This window comes from Protopterus annectens, chromosome 14.part0 (genome assembly GCF_019279795.1).
Source record: "Protopterus annectens isolate FY-2018-M chromosome 14.part0, PAN1.0, whole genome shotgun sequence".
Lineage (NCBI taxonomy): Eukaryota > Metazoa > Chordata > Ceratodontiformes > Protopteridae > Protopterus > Protopterus annectens.
Window position 1 is genome coordinate 11,461,084 of NC_056748.1, and position 19,944 is coordinate 11,481,027.

The window sequence follows — 19,944 nt, forward strand, 5'->3', positions numbered from 1 at the left end:
TTTTTGTAGAAGTTCATCTGTTCAGTACATCTGTCTTGCGCAAATGTCTCTGGTATCTTCTATACAGGATCCCATTTTCCCATGAACTATGCAGAATCTTGGCTGAGCTGCTCTACCAACTACTCCAGCTTCCAATGTGGACTTTTTCAATACATTTTGGTTTCTTATTCTGTCTTCAACCTGTAACTCTGGTAATCTTTTGTAGTTTCTAACAAAGTAAAACTTATGTTGATTTTTACAGCATTTATTCTTACATTTACATTAACTGTCAAGCACAGCTACATGGCTGAAGTTGGCAAGCTATTTTTCAAGCTTCTGCTCATTAACAGCAGAAGAGACTGTGCCCAAGCAATGCATCATTCCTATATCCCCCTAAGTGCAAGGCTGCCATCCTCCCAGATTTTGTTAATGCACTTTCCTATGGTACACTTCACTGCTTTGATTATCATCTCCACTTGCTCAATGGACTATGGATAAGGTTAACTGGATGTCATATATCTAAATTTTCAGTTAAGCACAAATTTTCTGATTTCTTGACTTCTATATTGTATATCACTGACATATGAGAACATCAGGTTGGTATCCCTAGTCTTGAAAAAGCTTTTATCCACTAAATTGCACATGTGCTTGTTCTGTATGTAATTTTGATTATTTTAGGGATATTTGATTATTATTCTACATATATGAGATGCATGATTTTTTTTAAATGGAACAAGTCAGTGTCTACTTAACTTGGTATCTCATCTTTTAAACTGTTATGGTATGCACTTCAAATAGCACAACAGGTTTCTACCCATTCTGACACCAGCAGAACACTCATGGTTCAGATCAAATGATCCCTTTGTCCACCGCATGAAGCAGTGAGACTTTAAAAAAAAAAAATCCCACTTTCAATGAAGCACTGAATTGCCATGGAAAAGCTGTGCTTACTTCCAGCTTTTCTGTGGCAATTCAGTTATATCACTAACCCAGACATGCAGGCAGAGCTGTTCCCATTAGGTCTGGGGTGTTTTAAGCTCATGCAGCGATTGGCTGCAATTCACTGAAGGGACAGTGGTTACAACAGTAAGATGCGAGTTATTAATGGAATCTATAGTGGCTGTTTCGGAATGATTTGTAAGTATTTTAAGATAAAATATATCATTTTTGGGGGGGGGGCTATGTTCAAAGATAAATGTCATATTATTAATAAACATTAGCATTGCTGTTTCAGGAGAAAAGTAAAAAATATGTTTCTGAATAGATTGCTTTTACAGATGGCACTGTGAGTGCATTTAATTTATTTATTTATTTGCCTGTCTTTTGAATGCTGTCTTGAGAAGTAAAATGTAGTGCTTTGGGTATAGTGGTAATAGACTTCACTGTGGCTGTTCTGTTGTTGGTGTGTCTATCTTTTTTATCTTATTCAGAGTAAATTATTATTAAGAGTATTAATACTTTAAAAATGTTTTATTTTTTCTGTCCTTAACTAGATGTGGAGTGCACAATGGGCACAAAGCTAAACTGGCAACTCCTTTGTTTTAATGATAATGGTCAAATAGCAGCGTTCATTAATGGTCTGTAAGTGTATTTTTTCTTCATTGTCTCTGTTTAGTTGAAGTTTTTGCTGCTGCAGGGACATACGACTGCTACCAGCTGTGTTAATATTAATGTTTTTAATGGTTAAAATGTCCCTCCCCCATGTTTAACTATGGGATCTACTACACTGTTATGCTGTTAAAAATTCTACATTTTTAAATGTTTTGTAATGGTGTGTACAAGTGTTTATCCAGTCAGGCTTCATTTTTACTGCTACAGCTGAAAAATGTAGATGGTTTGGTTACTGTAACATAACTTACACGGTTTGTGAAAGGGGATTTTGGTATGCTGTAACTTCACACTGTCATATCCATAACTGCATCATCTGCTTCACCACTACAGTGATGATGTTATGTACTTGGCCATACCCTCTACTCATGACCACACTCACAGAGATACAATATACATTAGAGAATGGGCAAACTGTACATCAGCACCCTGATTGGAGAAAGCACAGTTGTGTGCACTTACCATAAATGTAGATGTTAGAGTGTATTCACTGCTGCAGTCATCACATTTGGGTTATCCCTGCCAGAGTAGCCCTCGGCCAGCCTGAATACCAGAGACTTAGTATTTTTGTGTCGGTTGCTGTTGCTTGAGGACTGACGTCTGGTTATCAGTGGTATAAAGGAAGGCATCCGATGCCATTACATCAGTTTTTCTTGCCCTAACCTGTCAGGAGCCCTCAAAGTAGGAGGCCAGGCACTGGTGGTAGAACCCCACCAGTGAAAAATAAATACCAATATGTCCCTTGTAAGGAAAAAAGAACAACAAGAAAGAATGGTAATAAAAGGAGAAACAGAAGAAAGGGGGATGGAGGGAGGGAAACCCGGACTGCAACACTGAATACACTCAAACAATTACATTTATGGTAAATGTACACAACTGCACTGTGTTCTTTGTGTTTCACTGTTGCAGTCATCACATTTGGGTAGATTCCCAAAGCTGAGGAAAAGGTGGAGGCAGTCCAGGAAGCTAGGGGCTGGCTAGCATGCCCTGTCAGGAGCTCATCAGCTTGAATGTAAACCCATACATCACAAGATGGGTTGCAAACTGGCTAAGTGACAGAACCCACAGGGTCAGAGTTGCTGGAGTCATGTCAGACTCAAAGCCTGTCACAAGTGGTGTCCCACAGGGCTCAGTCCTGGGTCCACTCTTGTTCGGCATCTACTTTTCTGAAGTACAAGCAAATGCAGGAGGGTTATGGCTGACAAAGTTTGCAGATGACTGCAAACTGGGCGCCATAGTCGAAAACACATCTGACACAGATATCCTTCAGAAGGGCCTCACAGAAATGGATAACTGGTGCCAGAGCCATGGCCTAAAGTTAAATGCCAAGAAATGCATAGTCATACCCTTCGGAAAAACAAGGTTACCCCTAGCTACCATATAGGTGGCAATCCACTGAGCACAGAAGAAGTCATCAGGGATTTGGGGACCCAGGTTGACAGTAGCCTTTCGTTTGACACTCATGTTGCTAAAGTAGTTAGGAAAACCTTCTACATTGCCCACCTGATCATGAAGGGATTCACATCTAGATCAAGGGAGGTCATCGTCCCCCTGTACTCATCACTCATTAGACCTATGATTGAGTACAATGCCCCATTCGGAATGTATCTGACCCAACATCTGCAGCAGCTGGAAAGGCCCCAAACGTTCCTCACCAAAAGGATAAAGGGTCTCAAAAATATGTCTTATGCTGCCCGACTGAAAGAACTCCAGCTCTATTCAGTCTCATACCGCTTGCTCAGAGGTGACCTGTGCCTGACATATAAGGCCATGTCAAACCCAGATTTGATGAATATGCTTCACCTCAAAAAATCCAGATCCCTCAGAACCACAAGGGCGGGAGACTTAAACCTTGACACGGTTATTAATAGAACGTGCTGGAGGGACAGATTCATCACCCAGAGACTCCCTATGCTGTGGAACAAAATCCCGGTACATGTGAGGCAGAGCACCTCGCTGGCCTTGTTCAAGAGGAATCTTGACCAATGGATGGGAGATCGCAGATATACCCCAGGGATTACTTCAGTGTCACTGCTTGACAGAGGCACAGCAAAATAATAGGCATAGTTTTATTCAAACTAAAGGGGTGGCGAAAGCCAAATAACTATGGGCTAGGCTTATAAATGCCCTTGGGCAGATAGCCTAGTATGAACCTATGAACCTAGGTAAGACTGCAAAGGTAAACCCTGCCCTGGATTTGGAGAAGAGAGACAGGTGGTAATGCTTGGTAAAAGTATGAACAGATGTCCAGGAGGAAGTCTTCAGGATGTCCCTGGTGGGGACTCCTCTGACGAAAGCTGCAGAGGTGGAGGCTGCTCTGGGGGTGTGTGTCCTGACCCCCTTGGGGGGCTGTTTGTAGCAGAAATGGATGCAGTGTGCTATCCATTTGGAAATGGTTTGCTTGAAGATGGCTTTGCCTTCTGCCCCTGAAGCAAAATTAACCAACAATTGATCAGACTTTCTGAAGGGTTTAGTTTTGCCTAGATAGTATCTGAGCTGTCTGTGCACATCTAGAGATTGCAGAATCCTTTCCCCATTGCTTTGGGGGTTAGGAAAGAAGGTGGGTAAATGGATGGATTGGTTGAGAACCACACTGGATACCACCTAGGGCATGAAGGCTGGATTAGTTCTGAGGGATACCCTGTCTGCATGGGAGATGATGAAGGGTTCCACAGCCATGAGTGCTTCTGGCTGAAGTGATGACCAGGAAGAAGGTTGTCTTCCAGGAGAGAAATTTTAGCTCTGCAGAAGAAGCTGGTTCAAAATGGGGGAGGGTGGGAAAATGAGCAGAAATAGCAGAGGCATGAATCTTTATAGAGGAGAAAGAGAGACCAATGTGTAGTAGGTCAGCTAAGTAATCCAGGATGAGAGGGATGGAGGGCGGTGGCATATTGGCCCCCTTAGCCTGGATCCAGGTGCAAAACTTTTTCTATTTATCTGCATAAGACTTTCTAGTGCTAGGGTGTCTGGCCTCTCGGATAACATCCAGAACCTGTTTACTGAGGATGGCAGATTGGTCAGAGGTTAGGGTATAAGCCAAGCTGCCAAACTGAGTGTCTGCAATTGGGGTTGCATGCATTCCCTTTCCCTCTGGGTTAGGAGGTTTGGAATCTGAGGAAGATTTCATGATGGCAGCGGGGACAGGCTGTGCAGCAAGGGGTACCAGTGCTGTCTGGGTCAGTATGGAGCTATGAGAATGGTCCTTGGTTTTTCCTCCCTTATTTTGAGCAGTACCCTGGGAATGAGAGGTAGGGGGGGGGAGGCATAGACTGAGAGGTTTACCCAGGGGAAGGACACGGCATCCACTTTCCAAGCCATGCAGTGATGCTGCCAGGTGCAGAATTTGCTGAGCTGATGGTTGGTGTGGGAGGCAAAGAGGTCTACCTCCAGGGTTCCCCATTTCTGAGTTATTAGGAAGAAGTTGTTTCTGTTAAGCTGACACTCGTGTGGATCCAAGAGCTTTCTGCTTAATTGGCCTGCCAGGGAGTTGAGAGAGCCTGACAGGTATTGTGCTAACAGGTGTATTTGCATGGAAGATGCTGTGAACCAATGAGCTTTTCCAAGACAAAGTTAAGGTCCCAAACTGGTGTTGGTGCCCTTCTGGGGGGCCTCAAGTTTCTAGCCGCTCTGAGGAACTGTTTAATCAGAGGGTGTGAAAAAAGAGGCTGGTCGGTTTCTTGGATGTGGTTCGACCCCTGGGCCTAAGGAACTTGGTTGTTTTAGAAAGAACGGTACCCATGAAAGAAGGCGTCGGTCTATGTCGGGATTTGGTGTTGCGAAGGACTTCCTTGGAAGCCAGTGCCTGCAAAGTGGCTCCAGACCCATCCAAGGTAGAGACGACCGCAGGATCCTTAGACGAAGAGGAGTTCTGCGGCATACCAAACTCCGAAAGGGTCTCGGTAGCAGCCTGCGAATTACCTGAAGTGGCCATCAGGGGCTGCGAAAGCACCTCACTGAGTTCCAGACGACTGACTACTAGCTTAACGGAAGTGTGGCTGGAAGGTTTGGTCCTGTGCGGTCTGTCTCTGTCTTTATCTTTACGTTTTTTTTGTAAGATCTGCTGAAGGATTGCTTACCGAAGCCATATTGGAATTCAAGGACTGTAAATGGAAATATCCGGCTACAGTAAGGGCCCGATGATGAATAGTTCTGGTGTTAAACAAAGCACAGAAGTGACAATGAGGGACATCATGGTCTAGACATAGACAAGTGACGCAGTAAGAGTGGAAGTCCCGGTGTGATATTTGCTTTCCACAGGCGAGACAGTTATAAACTTTTTCTGACATCCGTTAGTGCAAGAAAAAAGGATCCCCAACGGGGTACGTAGACTAATGTAATGGTGTCAGATGCCTTCCTTTATACCACCGACGACCTGACGTCAGTCCTCATGCGACAGCAACTGACGCAGAAATACTAAGTCTCTGGTATTCAGGCCGGCCGAGGGCTACCCTGGCAGGGATAACCCAAATGTGATGACTGCAACAGTGAAACACTTCACGGCAGCATATCATGCTGCTGTGGAGCTTGGACTGAAAAAAAACATGACTGCCATTATTTTACACTCACTAAGCCACGCTTCTGTTGCTTAGCATGTGTAAAATAAATTAAAAAAAAAAACTGAAAATCAAAAGTGTCTGTGTCTTTATGTCTGCTCATGTGAGTGAAAGTGAGAACAATCGACCTGTTATTCTACACTCGCTAAGCAGAGCTTTTGCTGTTTAGCGAGTGTAAAATCTAAATATAACAGGAAAAAGTGTGTCTTTGTGTGTGTGTGTGTGTGTGTGTGTGTGTGTGTGTGTGTGTGTGTGTGTGTTTATGTTTCTGTGTGTGTGAATCCATGCATGAAAGCGAGGTGTGTGTGAGTGAGTGAGAGAGGGATCCAACACTGGCAGCAGCAGCAGTCAAGAGGTTTACTTAATTATCACCTCTTGGATAAGTTAACCAAACAAAATGCAAAACAAAGGGGGAACAAAGTCTCAGAACAGGAACACATTCCTGTAAAAAAAAAAAAAAAAAAAAAAAAAAAAAATTAACAAATTTGCTACAATAATAGGACTTGTATTAGCATGCATTTTCTGAAGTACAAGGCGGGGGGGGGCAGTGTCTGTGTGACAGAGGGAGAGACAGTGAGATCAGTGAAACACTGGCAGCAACAGATGAGAGGTTTCTGTAACTCTTGACCTTTTAGCTCAAGAAATGTGGATAAAGCCTGAAATAAAGGGGGAACTAAGGCTTCAAAATTAGAACGGATTTTAAATGTTACACTAAAAAAGATTAAAAAGTAGGTTAAATAACAGGATTTGTGTTAATATGAATTTTCTGAAAGAAATAAAGTCTGAAAATCAAATGTATGTCATTATTTAATTACTTCAGTACCCAATGACTGGCAAGAAACCATTTTAGCAGTAAGGGATCAAAAAATAAAGCAAATACCTAGATATTTTTAAAAATTATATATTTTGGATGTAAAATGCTTCCTCTAACACCATTTTCATATACTACAGCAACTTCAAAACATTAGGCAGAGGAACTATTTTGCATCTAAAATATATATAAAAAAATAATATAGTAATAAAAAATATAATTAAGTAAAACAACAATTCCATGGACAGCCCATTCTCTAAGCACAATAATGTGTGTTGATGTGCAATTAACACCCTCCCAGGGGTGTAGAGGCCCTCCGCATGTGGATTTGGGACTCATAACACCCCTGGGTGGGCATTAATTAGACATTAACACACACCCTGTTGAGCATTACTACTTGCTTGGTCACACCCACACGTATCCCACTTTGGCCTGCTGAAAAGTGCCAACCTTACCCATTGAAAACACTGGCACATTTTAGCAATAGTCTCAGAGAAAAACTAATCCCCAACAGGGAGAATCAGAAACTGAGCTTTCAGAGTCTGAATCAGAAATCTGATGGAAAAAAAACTATATGCATCCCTGCATCTTCCTGTTCAGATTCAGAATACTGAATCTCTTAAGGAAAAAACTTATCCCTCTTTCTTTTACAAGAAGGATTAGAAGCCTGAATTAAACCTGAGCCAGACCCAGAAAACTACTACTATCCAAAGAAATTTAAGGGGCAGATACACACTTGTTTTTCTGTTTCATTTTGACAGGAAAAATTGGGCCAAACGTGTCACTAACGGTAGCAGCAGATTCCCCAGGGATCAGCACAGCATTCTGACAACAGGGAAACCATTACTTTTCCCCCTCCCAGGGCTGACAGCAGTGGCTCTCCCTTGCCCACTGAGTGGAGTCCAACAGCAGTATAAGACATGGCTAACCCCTAGTCCACGGTGGGTGTAGGTGCTACACCAGAGGGATCCGGGGTAAACGATGACTGGTCTGGGGTATAACAAATGGCCTCAACGAAGTTGTCCTCCATTAGCTGGGGCAAACTAATAGTTAGCTGTGGTGGCAAAGTTTGTTTGCATAGTTGTTTTCTCTTTGTTGCTGGAAGGACCATCCACGGGACCAGTAGTCTCCTCCATGGTCAAGCTGAAAATGGTGACTCTTTCCCAGGGAAGATCAGCAACAAATGGCTGTAAACACTATCAGTCTATAAAAGCTACTTTTTGACAGAAAAATACAGTCAAAACACTGTGCTAGTCCAACAAAAATAAAATAAACAAAATGTCTCCAAAGAAAAAAATGTTTTCAGTTATTTTACGCACCTTTAAACTGACAAAAAAAAATGAGTGTTCATTTTAAAAGTACATTACAGTCTTGTGGCAGTCAATTAACATACAACACTCCTAGCTTTAAAATAACTTTCCTGAAAATAAAGTGATAAAATAGTAACAAAAAAAAAAAAAAAACTGAAGACATTTTCTCCAAAGGGAACTTATCTGCAAAGCAAATTTGTTGAATTATTTATTTATTTAATTTATTGACATTTGATTACGAGGAATTCACCCCGGGGATCACGTCAGTCGCCCTGCTAGACAGGGGTCCAGGGAAGTAAATAGTGTGGGAAGAAATAGCCAGGGAATTGTTATGGCTAGGCTTGTATAGGCCCTAGGGCTGACAGCCTAGTACCAACCTATGAACCTATGACAGAGAAGAAGCCCATTTTCAGTGGAGACCTGGGAGAAAAGCTCCAAATTATTACAAAACATTTTAAGAACAATAATTTTACAATCTTCAAAAATAAAACAAAAACATCTGCAGTGTAAATAATTATAACACATTAGACATAATATAAAAACATTGGTTAAGAATCTATACAAGGTATATGACGATCATTTAATATTTATATAAATTTTATACAATTTGTAGAAAAATTAAACGCAAATTAGTTGTAACAGAAACAGGAAATGCAATACGAAGTGAGGGAAAAAAGGTATATTTAGAGAAAAAGGAACGAGAATTTGATAGCAGTAAGTGAAGGGAGAGTAAGGAGGTGTAAGGAATAAAAAGGTGCTTGCTCACATTTAGGGATATAGTTTACTATGGTTTTGAGCAAGAACAGAGCCAGATTTTAGCTAGGAAGTCTTTCATAGTGTTTTGAAAGATGGGAGGGAAGTTATAAACTTAACAGGTAAGGAGTTCCAGGCCTTAGCTACTTTGTACGAGTACAGACAATGCCCGCTAGATTTGTAGACAGACAGAAATTTTTGGTTACTAGATTGCAATGACCAACTGGAAACACAGGTATGTAGAATGTTTTTTAGTGCTGGATAGGCAGGTGGATAACTGGATAATTTTACAGGTGGTACAAAGCTGTGCATATATAATAGTCAATGTGGCAGTTCTAACCAACTTAGGCTTTTCAGTGTTATTCAGTGGTGGGTTCTGAAAGGGCTGTGTGCTGCAAATTTAGCAACTTGTTATAGCATTGGTTCATAGGTTGGTGCTAGGTTATCGGCCCTAGGGCCTATACAAGCCTAGCCATAACAATTCCCTGGATATTTCTTCCCACAATATTTACTTCCCAGGACCCCTGTCTAGCAGGGCAACTGACGTGATCCCCGGGGTGAATTTCCTATCTCCCATCCAACCATCAAGGTTCCTTTTGAAGAGGGCCAAGGAGGCGCTCTGCTTGACATATACGGGGAGTCTCTGGGTCAGGAACCTATCCCTCCAGCATGTTTTGTTCATTGTGATGACAAGGTTTAGATCCCTGGAGCGTGTGTCTCTGACGGATTGGGATTTCTTTAAGTAGAGCATGTCCAGCAGCTCAGAGTTTGACATGGCCTTGTATGTTAAGCAGAGATCGCCTCTGAGTAGATGACATGCCACAGAGTATAGCTGGAGTTTTTTTAGATGGTCAGCAAAGGGCATCTGCTTTAGGCCTGTACTTCTTTTAGTGAGGTATTTTTGCAGCCTTTCTAGCTGTTGCAGATATCTTGTGAGGTACATACCAAATGGGGCGTTGTACTCTATAACGGGTATAATGAGGGATGAGTACAGTGGGACAATGACCTCCTTTTTTCTGGATGAAAAGCCCTTAGTGATGAGGTGTGCCACATAGAAGGATTTCCTGACTGTTGTGGCGATGTGGTTATCGAAGGTGAGACCACTGTCTACCTGTGTCCCTAAGTCTCTCATCACACTTTCGGTGTTTAGTGTACTGCTACCTATGTGGTAATTCATGGGTACATGGTTTCGCCCAAAGGGGATAACTATACATTTCTTGGCATCAAGCTTGAGCCCATAGCTCTGGCACTAAGCATCTGTTTCTGTAAGGCCTTTTTGTAGAATATCCATATAATTTGGGGATTCAATAATGGTTCTCAGTTTGCAGTCATCTGCAAACTTTGTTAGCCAGAGTCCCTTAGTGTTGGCCTGTACTTTAGAGAAGTAGATGCCAAATAAGAGCGGTCCCAAGACTGAACCCTGAGGTACTCCACTTGTCTGGAGCTGGATTTGGAGTCGGCTACTTTTACAGTCTGGGTTCTGTCAGTAAGCCAGTTGGCAACCCATCAAGTGACGTAGGGATCTATGCCCAGCTTAGTAAGTTTATCTATGATTCCAGAGTGGGGGATGGTGTTGAAGGCCGTGGCGAGATCCAGATAGGCTGTGTGGACTGCCTTACCCTCATCTACAGCTCTGGAGACTGATTTGAAGAAGTCAATCAGGTTCAGGAGACAAGATCAGTCCTTCATGAACCCAAACTGGGTGGGGTCCAGTGTTTGAAGGTTGTCAATGTCTTTGTTTATAAGTTCCATGATAATTCGTTCCATGCCCTTGCAGATCAGGCTCATCAGAATGATGGGGTGGTAGTTCCCGGGATCCAAGGTGGATTCCCCCTTGTGGATTGGGATAACTGCAGCTGTGCGCCACTCAGTGGGCACAAAGCCTAAGGTGAGGCTATGATTAAACATGACACTTAGGTGAGGTGCCAGTTCATTTTGTAGTTCATGTAGCACACAGCCTGGGATGTCATCTGGTCCCATGGATGCTGCATTCTTAGCTTTGGAGAGTGCGGTTTCTACCTGTGTGGCCATGATTACCAGAATTTGGCAATATTTTGGTACTGAGATGGGCCCTTTAGGGGGTGAGACGGGGGTGAAGCTGGCACTAAATCGATCTGCCAAGATATTGGCAATATCCTTGGGATCAGTATATTTATTGCCATTCTGTTGTAGCTCAAAGCACATCTGAGCATTGGTTTTAATTTTTGTGAAGCCTGGACTTTAGTAAGGATGGGAGAGCCATAAAGAAGAGTGGAGAGAAGATAAGTAGTGGCAAGTGTAGTTTTAGTTGCTTTGGTGAGAAAGGTTTTGGCTCTGTAAAGCATCCCTAGTTTTAATATGTTTTTCTTATGCAAGTCTGCATATGCAAGTCAAATGTAAGATTATCACTCACTATCACTCCTAATAGTTTGCTATGAGAAGTGACGTCAATGGTTCTATTATTGAGAGAGGGCTTTAAATTTAGTTTTTTCATAAGAAAGGGATTTGGAGGAAAAAGTAGTAGTTTGGTCTTTTTTGGGTTGAGCATGAGTTGTGAGTTACAAAGTCGTGTTTCAGTGGCTGTTAAAGCTTCCCAAGTAATTTTTTGGAGGTGTACCATGTTGTCAGATATGCAAATGACAGTGGAATCATCTATGTACTGTTAGGGTGGCCTGTTGTGTGGAGTTATAGAAGGTGTTAAAAATGTTAAAGAGGAAGGAACCAAGGATACAGCCTTGTGCTAAACCCGTGGTGACTGGGAGGTAAGGAGAGAGCATGGAGTGCCACTTTACTGATACCTATTGGACAGGTAGCTTTTAAACTACAGACTTTAACAAAGTCATTTTTGTGTTTAAATTACCTGTTTAACTGTTGTAGGCTACACACTCAAGTGTGATAGCCATTTCTGTGCATTTAAAGTGTTTTTTTTATTGTATCTGCTTTATTTTCTGAAAAAAAAATACTAGTTTTCCCACCTTTCTAAGTTAGTACAGTCCAGTTTTCAGGTTAGTGCTGAATTCAGGGCTGTGTTACAAGCTTCTGTGTTTGCCCATACCTTACTTGGATAGAAGGAAGTTTCTCTGTTCACTGTGAGAGAGGGAGCTTTGAGCAGCCTATCTGTCCACGGAGGAGTGGTTTCAGGCCAGAAATTAGTAGTTTATTGGCCATTTTGAGCTAATTTCTATTTCTTTAATTTCCCTGCTATAAAAGCCGCATTTGCGCGGTTTTGCACACCGGGCAGCGCCGGTTAGCTAGGGTATAACTATTCCCGGCTCCACAAAGTGTACTCTTCAATTTTTCCCTTGGAACTAGACAAACTTTCAACTTAAGCACTCAAACCATTCACTTCTCATCCCGGCACTTGCTCAAAACTCATAGCAAGCACTAATAAACCTTAGCACTAGACCCCTCTATACTGTAGAGAAGGACAAGGCTCTCTATTCAACCTTACCAGCCAATCAGTAAAACAGTTCACTGTACCTCCGATCCAAATGGTGAATCTGGGCATTTTGAGGCAATGTTACAATTGCCTCATGTACACAGACAACCCTCTCCTCCTTCCATCAAACACTAATATATGTGAGAGATGCAATTATATAGACAAACTGGAGGCTAAGCTCTCTCAACCCAAGACTGGACCAGGCAGTCAAGAGGAGAAGGGAATTACTTGCATCACATCATCAGTGTCACATAGACTTATGAAACCAGCACCGGCAAAAAACACGCATAAATACACGAAAACATACGTGGAGGCGCTAAATAAAAATCTGCAAAAGCAACAGGGACCTCCAAAGCAGACATCCAAGCAACCTCCACCCCCCAACACAAACCATGAAACACATACTTCACAAAACCAGTGTGCTACGCAATCACAGCCCTTAAGGCAAAATAACATACCCAGCACACTAGTAATAGGTGACTCTATAGTCAGACACACTGACATCCCACTTACTAGGCTGAACAAGGAGAAGGTTACTGTTAGCTCCTTGTCGGGTGCCAGGATCCGCCACATAACACAAGCACTCCGGTCACTCCAGAACAAGTACAAATATGACTCTGTCATTGTCCATGTTGGTCTGAATGACCTGAGCCGTACCTCCCTGGACTACATGAAAAGAGACATGGAGGAGCTCTCTGATCACATAGCCCAGGCCGGTATGACCCTGAGTCTGAGTAACATCCTGCCCTCAACAAGAATGATACCACGGTATAGAGAAAAAATTATCAATTTCAACAACTGGCTAAGCTACTGGTGTCATTCAAAGGGGATTCAGTGTCTGTCAGCCTGGGATGACATGCTCGACAAGCCAAGCTGCTTTGCTAGAGACGGCCTGCACCTTTCACCCTTAGGCTTTCGAATACTGGCCAAGGCTCTTGCCATCCCGATAGTGCCTTTTTTGGGTCTATATTAGAACATCGAAGTTTCATAACTTCAAATGTTCTAATATCAAACCCTATTCAGCGAAAGCTGTAAATATCGAAGCAACAGAAAACCTAATTTTTTCCTAGGAAAAGAATTTGGTTGTCCGTTTCGGTTGCTTCGGTATTTTCAGCGTTGTGGTGGAAAGTTACGGGTTGGGTTCAGTTAAGTGTGCAATTGAGTGCGGATTAGGTCAGTTAGGTTGCGGGTTAGGTATTTGTGCGATTGTGTGGACATGAGGGTTAGGGCGTGGGTTAGGGATGTGTGCGATTGTGTGGACGTGAGGGTTAGGGCGGGTTAGGTGAGTTAGGGTTAGGGCGCAGGTGAGGTGAGTGTGCGATAGTGACTGACCTTAGGGTTAGTGTTTGGGTTAAGGTAAGTGGATAGTTAGTGGTGTGTGTATAGTTTAGTGTAGGGTTAGGTGTAAGACTTTAATTGTATGTGTGTGGATTGCTGTTTGTTTGGTCTGCTTGTGTTGTGTGTATGTCTTTTGGAACAACTCATTTTTTCCCTAGGAAAAAATTCGCTGTTCTGTATGTTTGATGTTTTCAGCTTTCGCTGAATAGGGGTCGATATTAGAACATTCGAAGTTTTGAAACTTTGATGTTCTAATATAGACCCCCCTTTTTAGGCATGGCTCAAAAGACAAATCTACCGCCGTAAATAGCACAAGTAACAAAAAACTGAGGGTAATGCTACTAAATGCCATAAGTCTAAACCTCAAAATGCATGCACTCGAGGCACTCCTCAGCATGGAGAAAATCGATATATGTGCAGTAACAGAAACCTGGTTTAAGTGTCCAGAGAGCATCCCAGCACTACCAGGCTACAACTCATACCATACATTTCGGCCACAAAATCCGGACAGAAATACAAAAAGAGGGGGAGTACCCATATTCATCAAGGATACCCACACCTCCAGGTTAGTGGCACAGCACAATGCTTCAGAGATAATCCACATGCAACTAACAACGGGCAAAACTGCTATTCAAATTATAGCTTGCTACAGATCATCCACCATGTCCCAGGACCCCCACTCCGCATTCCTGGAAACACTGGGAAACATAAAGGTCCTACCAAACACCCAGATATTGGGTGATTTCAATTACCCAAACATTAACTGGGAGAACTACTCAAGTACTAACTCCCTTGCACATTTCCTAGAATTTATAAACTCAAACGTCCTGGATCAACTGGTCAACACCCCCACCAGAGGTGGCAACATATTGGACCTGGTCATCACCAACATGTGCGACCGGTGTTCCACATCGGATGTCAACCCCTTGTTGGTTAGATCTGACCATAAACTAATCACTCTGGATAGCCACATTCCGGCACCACCCCCGGTCAAAGAAACCACCGTGAAAAACTTTTCAAAAGCAAACTTCACATTACTTAAGACCGAGATGGGAAGTTTCAAAGCCCCATGCTAAAGGCTAACTCTGTCCAAGCTGCAAAATATTTTACTAATGCACTCTATGAGCACCGACAAGAATGTATGGATCGTGCTATCCCAAACAAACCAACCAAGACTCACTCCTCCAAGAAAAGGAAACCAGTCCAGTGGACCCCTGCCATAAACAAGCTATACAATAGAATGAGGAAAGTAGTACAGAAAAGAGTAAAATCCCAAGAAGGGAAGACAATACTGATCAGTATCAGCAAGAAACTACATTTTCTCATAAAATCATCCAAGGCTAGCTTCGAAACAAAAATTGCCATGGACTCCAAAGATAATCACAAGGCATTCTTTAGCTATGTCAAGAATCTAAGTGACAATTCTCAGATCTGCTCGGAGTTAGTGCAGAATGGCACAAAATACACTGAACCAACCGATATAGCCAACATCCTGGCAGACAGGTTCAGTGCAAACTTCACCACCCTCTCACCCACAAAAGGGCCCATAACTATACCAGAAGAATGTAGTGCCCCTGAAATCACAGAGACTCAGGTTAAAACAGCCCTCTCCAAAGCCAAAAACACAGCATCAATGGGACCGAACGGTGTCCCAGGCTGCGTCCTACATGAGCTCAAAGATGAACTAACCCCTCACCTAAACACACTGTTTAAACACAGCCTCTCCACAGGCTATGTGCCCACAGAGTGGCGCACAGCAACGGTTATTCCGTTCCACAAAGGTGGAGCCACAACGGACCCTGGGAACTATTGCCCTATAAGCCTGACTAGCTTGGTCTGCAAAGCTATGGAGCGCATCATCATGGATCTCATTATCAGAGACATTGGGAACCACCAAACACTGGACCCTACCCAGTTCGGCTTTGTTAAGGGCAGATCATGCCTCCTAAACCTGGTGGACTTCTTTGAGACAGTTACCAAGGCTATAGATGAGGGAAAGGTGGTCCACACAGCCTACCTAGACCTCGCAAAGGCCTTCAACACCATTCCCCACTCAGGTATTAGAGACGAGCTCACCAGCCTGAACATAAACCCCTACATCATGAGATGGGTTGCCAACTGGCTCATGGACAGAAACCACATGGTAAGAGTTGTGGGAGCTAGGTCTGACTCTAAACCGGTTACAAGTGGCATTCCCCAGGGCTCAGTCCTAGGACCTCTCCTGTTCAGCATATACTTCTCAGAGGTACAGGAAGCACAGGAGGACTATGGCTGACCAAGTTCGCAGCCGACTGCAAACTAGAGGCTATAATTGACTCTCCTGCTGACATAGACATCCTCTAAAAGGGTCTCACTGAGACAGATACCTGGTTTCAAAACCACGGCCTCAAGCTAAATGCCAAAAAGTGCATAGTCAACCCCTTTGGAAAAAATAAAGTACGCACAAACTATCACATAGGTGGTAGCCCCCTAAATACTGAAGACATAAGGGATCTGGGGATCCAAGTAGATAGTAACCTCTCCTTTGATAATCACATTGCCAAAGCTGTTAGAAAATCCTTCTATGTGGCCCACCTAATCACAAAAGGGTTTGCATCCAGATTGAAAGACGTCATTGGGCCCCTCTATGCATCACTCATCAGACCCATCAGAGTACAATGCCCCATTTGGGATGTACCTTACAATACACCTGCAAACAACTGGAAGGACCACAGAAGTACTTCACCAAGAGGATCACTGGCCTCAAGCAGATGCCCTATACAGCTCGTCTGAAGAAACTCCAGCTGCACTCGGCTGCATACCGCCTACTCAGAGGTGATCTCTGCCTGACATACAAGGCCATGTCCAACCCAGATTTGATGGACATGCTCCACCTAAAGAAAACCATATTCCCTCGAGTCACACGCTCCAGGGATCTAAACCTCAACACAACAACAAAGAGGATGTGCTGGAGGGATAGATTCCTGTCCCAGAGAATTCCCATGTTCTGGAACAAGATTCCAATCTACATTAGGAAGAGTTCCTCGCTAACCCTCTTCAAGAGAAACCTTGATGAGTGGATGAGAAACAAAGTTTTCGATGGCTCTGCTGGACAGAGGCACAGGGAACTAATCTAAGAGGGTGGCAAAAGCCAACACATTCCGGCTAGGCTTATAAATGCCTTCGGGCAGATAGCCTAGTACCTACCTATGAACCTAAGGCTGGGCTGAGAGAGAGACCTAGTGAGGACATTTGAACTAGAATTTTGCTGTGACAAACTGTGTCTAAGGCTTTAGAAAAATTTAGAAATAAGGGAGACTAGTTTGCCATTATCTCTAGCTTTATTGACAGTATCTGTATAGGTTAGAAGGGCTGGTTACTCGAGTGCAGCTTGACTTGCGGATATGCAGCAGTCCCATCAAGGCAGGGTCTGAGATTGCTTTGTATGCCAGTCAGAGGTCACTGAGCCTGTCTGTGCAGCTTAGATGTTTGAGGCCCTGGATTCTCCTGGTGAGGAACCTCTGTCATCTCTCCAGTTGCTACATGTGCTTTGTAAGGTACATGCCGAAAGGGGCACTATACTCAATAATGGATCTTATAAGGGAAGAATATAGGGATGTTATGACTTCATTGTCCATGGATGAGATACCCTTACTAATGAGATGGGCCACACAGAAAGCTTTCCATATAACGGAGGCAACATGGTGTATATTTTGTTTAGTAAAAAGTACTTTTAGGAGCACAAACAACTGTACCACATCTTTTTCTTGCTACCTCTGCAGCTTTCTAAAAAATGCACTCACTGACTACAGATCTTTATCAGTTTAGTTTTTGCTTCAGGTCTGTCAAACTATCCTGGATTGCCAGGGTAGTCAAACTGTTTATTAGATCACCCAGAACAGCCCTCTTATCCATATCGGATAATCAAGTCCTTTACAAAGCGTAACTGCCACAAATTCACTTTATAAGCTCGAAATTCTGAAATCTCGAATTTCAGAATCTCAAGCCCATAAAGTGGAAAATCCAAATACCCGAAACCACAAAACCGCGAAAGCCGAAATCCCAAAACCATAAAACCACGAAATTCAAACTCCCAACACTTTCAAACACCATACTCACAAAACTAAAGAAGCACACACACCTCCCCTTATTATATGCAGGGGGCAAGCCCCCCTGCACCCTCCACATCCCCCTACTTAAATATTCTAACTCCAAGGTCACACTACATACACGAAACACCACCACACAAACTACATTCCTCTCGCACACACACTTCACAGTAACAACACACACTACACACACTACAGCCCCTACCCAACAACCCTTAAACATAAACACTTACCTGAATCCATGAACACAGCGCAATACCAGGACCGCTAATTCAAAATCGCCCGCATTCGAGATTTTGAATTTCACGCTTCTGGGGTTGCGATCTTGGATCCTTCCACTTTATCAGCTCGAGATTCTGAAATTTGAGATTTCAGTATTTCGAGTTTATAAGGTGCTCCCAACTACCACACCCAAAACTACATGCCCATACAGGAAGCTCTACCTCATTACAATTATACTTGCTTCTGTGTTCACCAAGTTTATGTGCAGTATTATTACATACCAGCAGCTTACTTTGGCCATTTTCTCTAGGATGGAACTTTGGTAGTCATTAAGAGGGCCTGACAGTTTGAGTTCCTAACTTACAGGGTTGTTGAAGTATAGCATATTTTAATTACCATACAGTCAGTGGTACTGTAGTCCCAATCTGAAGGCATAGCAGAAAGGAAAATGCTTTGTTCTCCGAGTCTGCATACAGTTTCAGCATACCTATATCTACCTTATGATTTTTGTACAGATCTGGTCTGTCTTGCAGAGTTGTTCTATATTCTGTTGTCTCTGTCTCATCTCCTGTGCGCATGACTTGCTGGACGTGTCCATAACTGTATTAGACAAATGGGAAAGGACAGCAAGCGAGAGATATACTAGAGTTGTGTTTATATACTCACAGCATTTCCCCTTTGGGGAAGCTACTACCTTTTCTCCCCAGCTATCATTATCCCTCATTAGGTTCAGGTTCTCTGAAAAAATATGCTCTGAGAAGAACCTGAAAAAAAAGGAAATTCACCATGAACTATGTAAAAGAGAGGAAATCCACCACAGCTCAGCATCATTGCTCCCCTTCTTCTGATGCATGAATGGAAAAATGCTTTACTCCTAAAAGAGTCTGTTTATTAAAGAATTTTAAGGCCGAGACAGTGGACAGGTAACTACTGCTGACAGACAATTAACCCTGGACAACTCAAAATGAAACCCATTTTGCATATAGGTGCACTAAGTTTATGATAATAGTTTGCAGTACTGGCAAACTTTCAAAGTGTAACTATTGATTCAGCACTGAGACCTTTCAATCCTGTCTAATTGTTAATGGGGGATTCAAAATGTTTGAAACTTTAGCTGCTACTGCAATTTACCTTCACAGTGACAATGTTTCACCCTGGTGGCCTGACTCGTATAGAAATGTCTTCTTCATGCCCCACTGAAAATGCAGGAAATGGAAGATGGGGCTTTCTCTTCTTAGTTTTTTTTTTTCCTCAAACTTTTTCTTGAGGCATATCTTCCATAGTTTTTCCCTCCCACTGGCTCTTGTACTAAGCCTTTACAGATGTCACAGTCTGTAAGCTTATGTTTCATTCAAGACAAATGATACACTATGGAAATCTTTGGCAGACGTTGCCACAGTCATACTAATAAGGCATTATGGTCTCCCGTGGAAGACACAGAAGCCTACATCTGAATGAATGTACCTCAAATTACGAATTATGCATTTTAAAAAGAAACCTGACAATATGTCATAACCAATTACACATTTATTTATACACAAGTAAATATGCACAAACGTTTATGTAAAAACAATCTGAGAAATGACAGCACTTCTGCACTCAACTGTCACTAAGTAGCAAAATGTGAGACGATGCTGACACAATGCGCTGTAGGACTCCTGATATCAGTACACCTGCATGAAGAAATTGACAATGCACATATATAATGGGTCAGGCACTATTTGAAATTGTTCAGCCACTGAAAGTTTCTATAAATTCAATAGATATTATTGGTATAATGTTTTTTCTTGAAGTAGAATTAAATATGGGAGGGTGATAGCTTCTAATGTGCTCACAATAGGAATGCCAGTCTTGGAGATAAGCT

At 42.7% G+C, this 19,944-nt stretch overlaps 1 protein-coding gene across 2 annotated transcripts in view; it reads right to left on the reverse strand.

The window, feature by feature from the left end:
- The window catches only part of ADD3 (adducin 3), a 3,087,715-nt gene that overhangs the window by 2,445,515 nt on the left and 622,256 nt on the right, over positions 1 to 19,944 (reverse strand). The gene's annotated exons all lie outside the window — the stretch shown is intronic.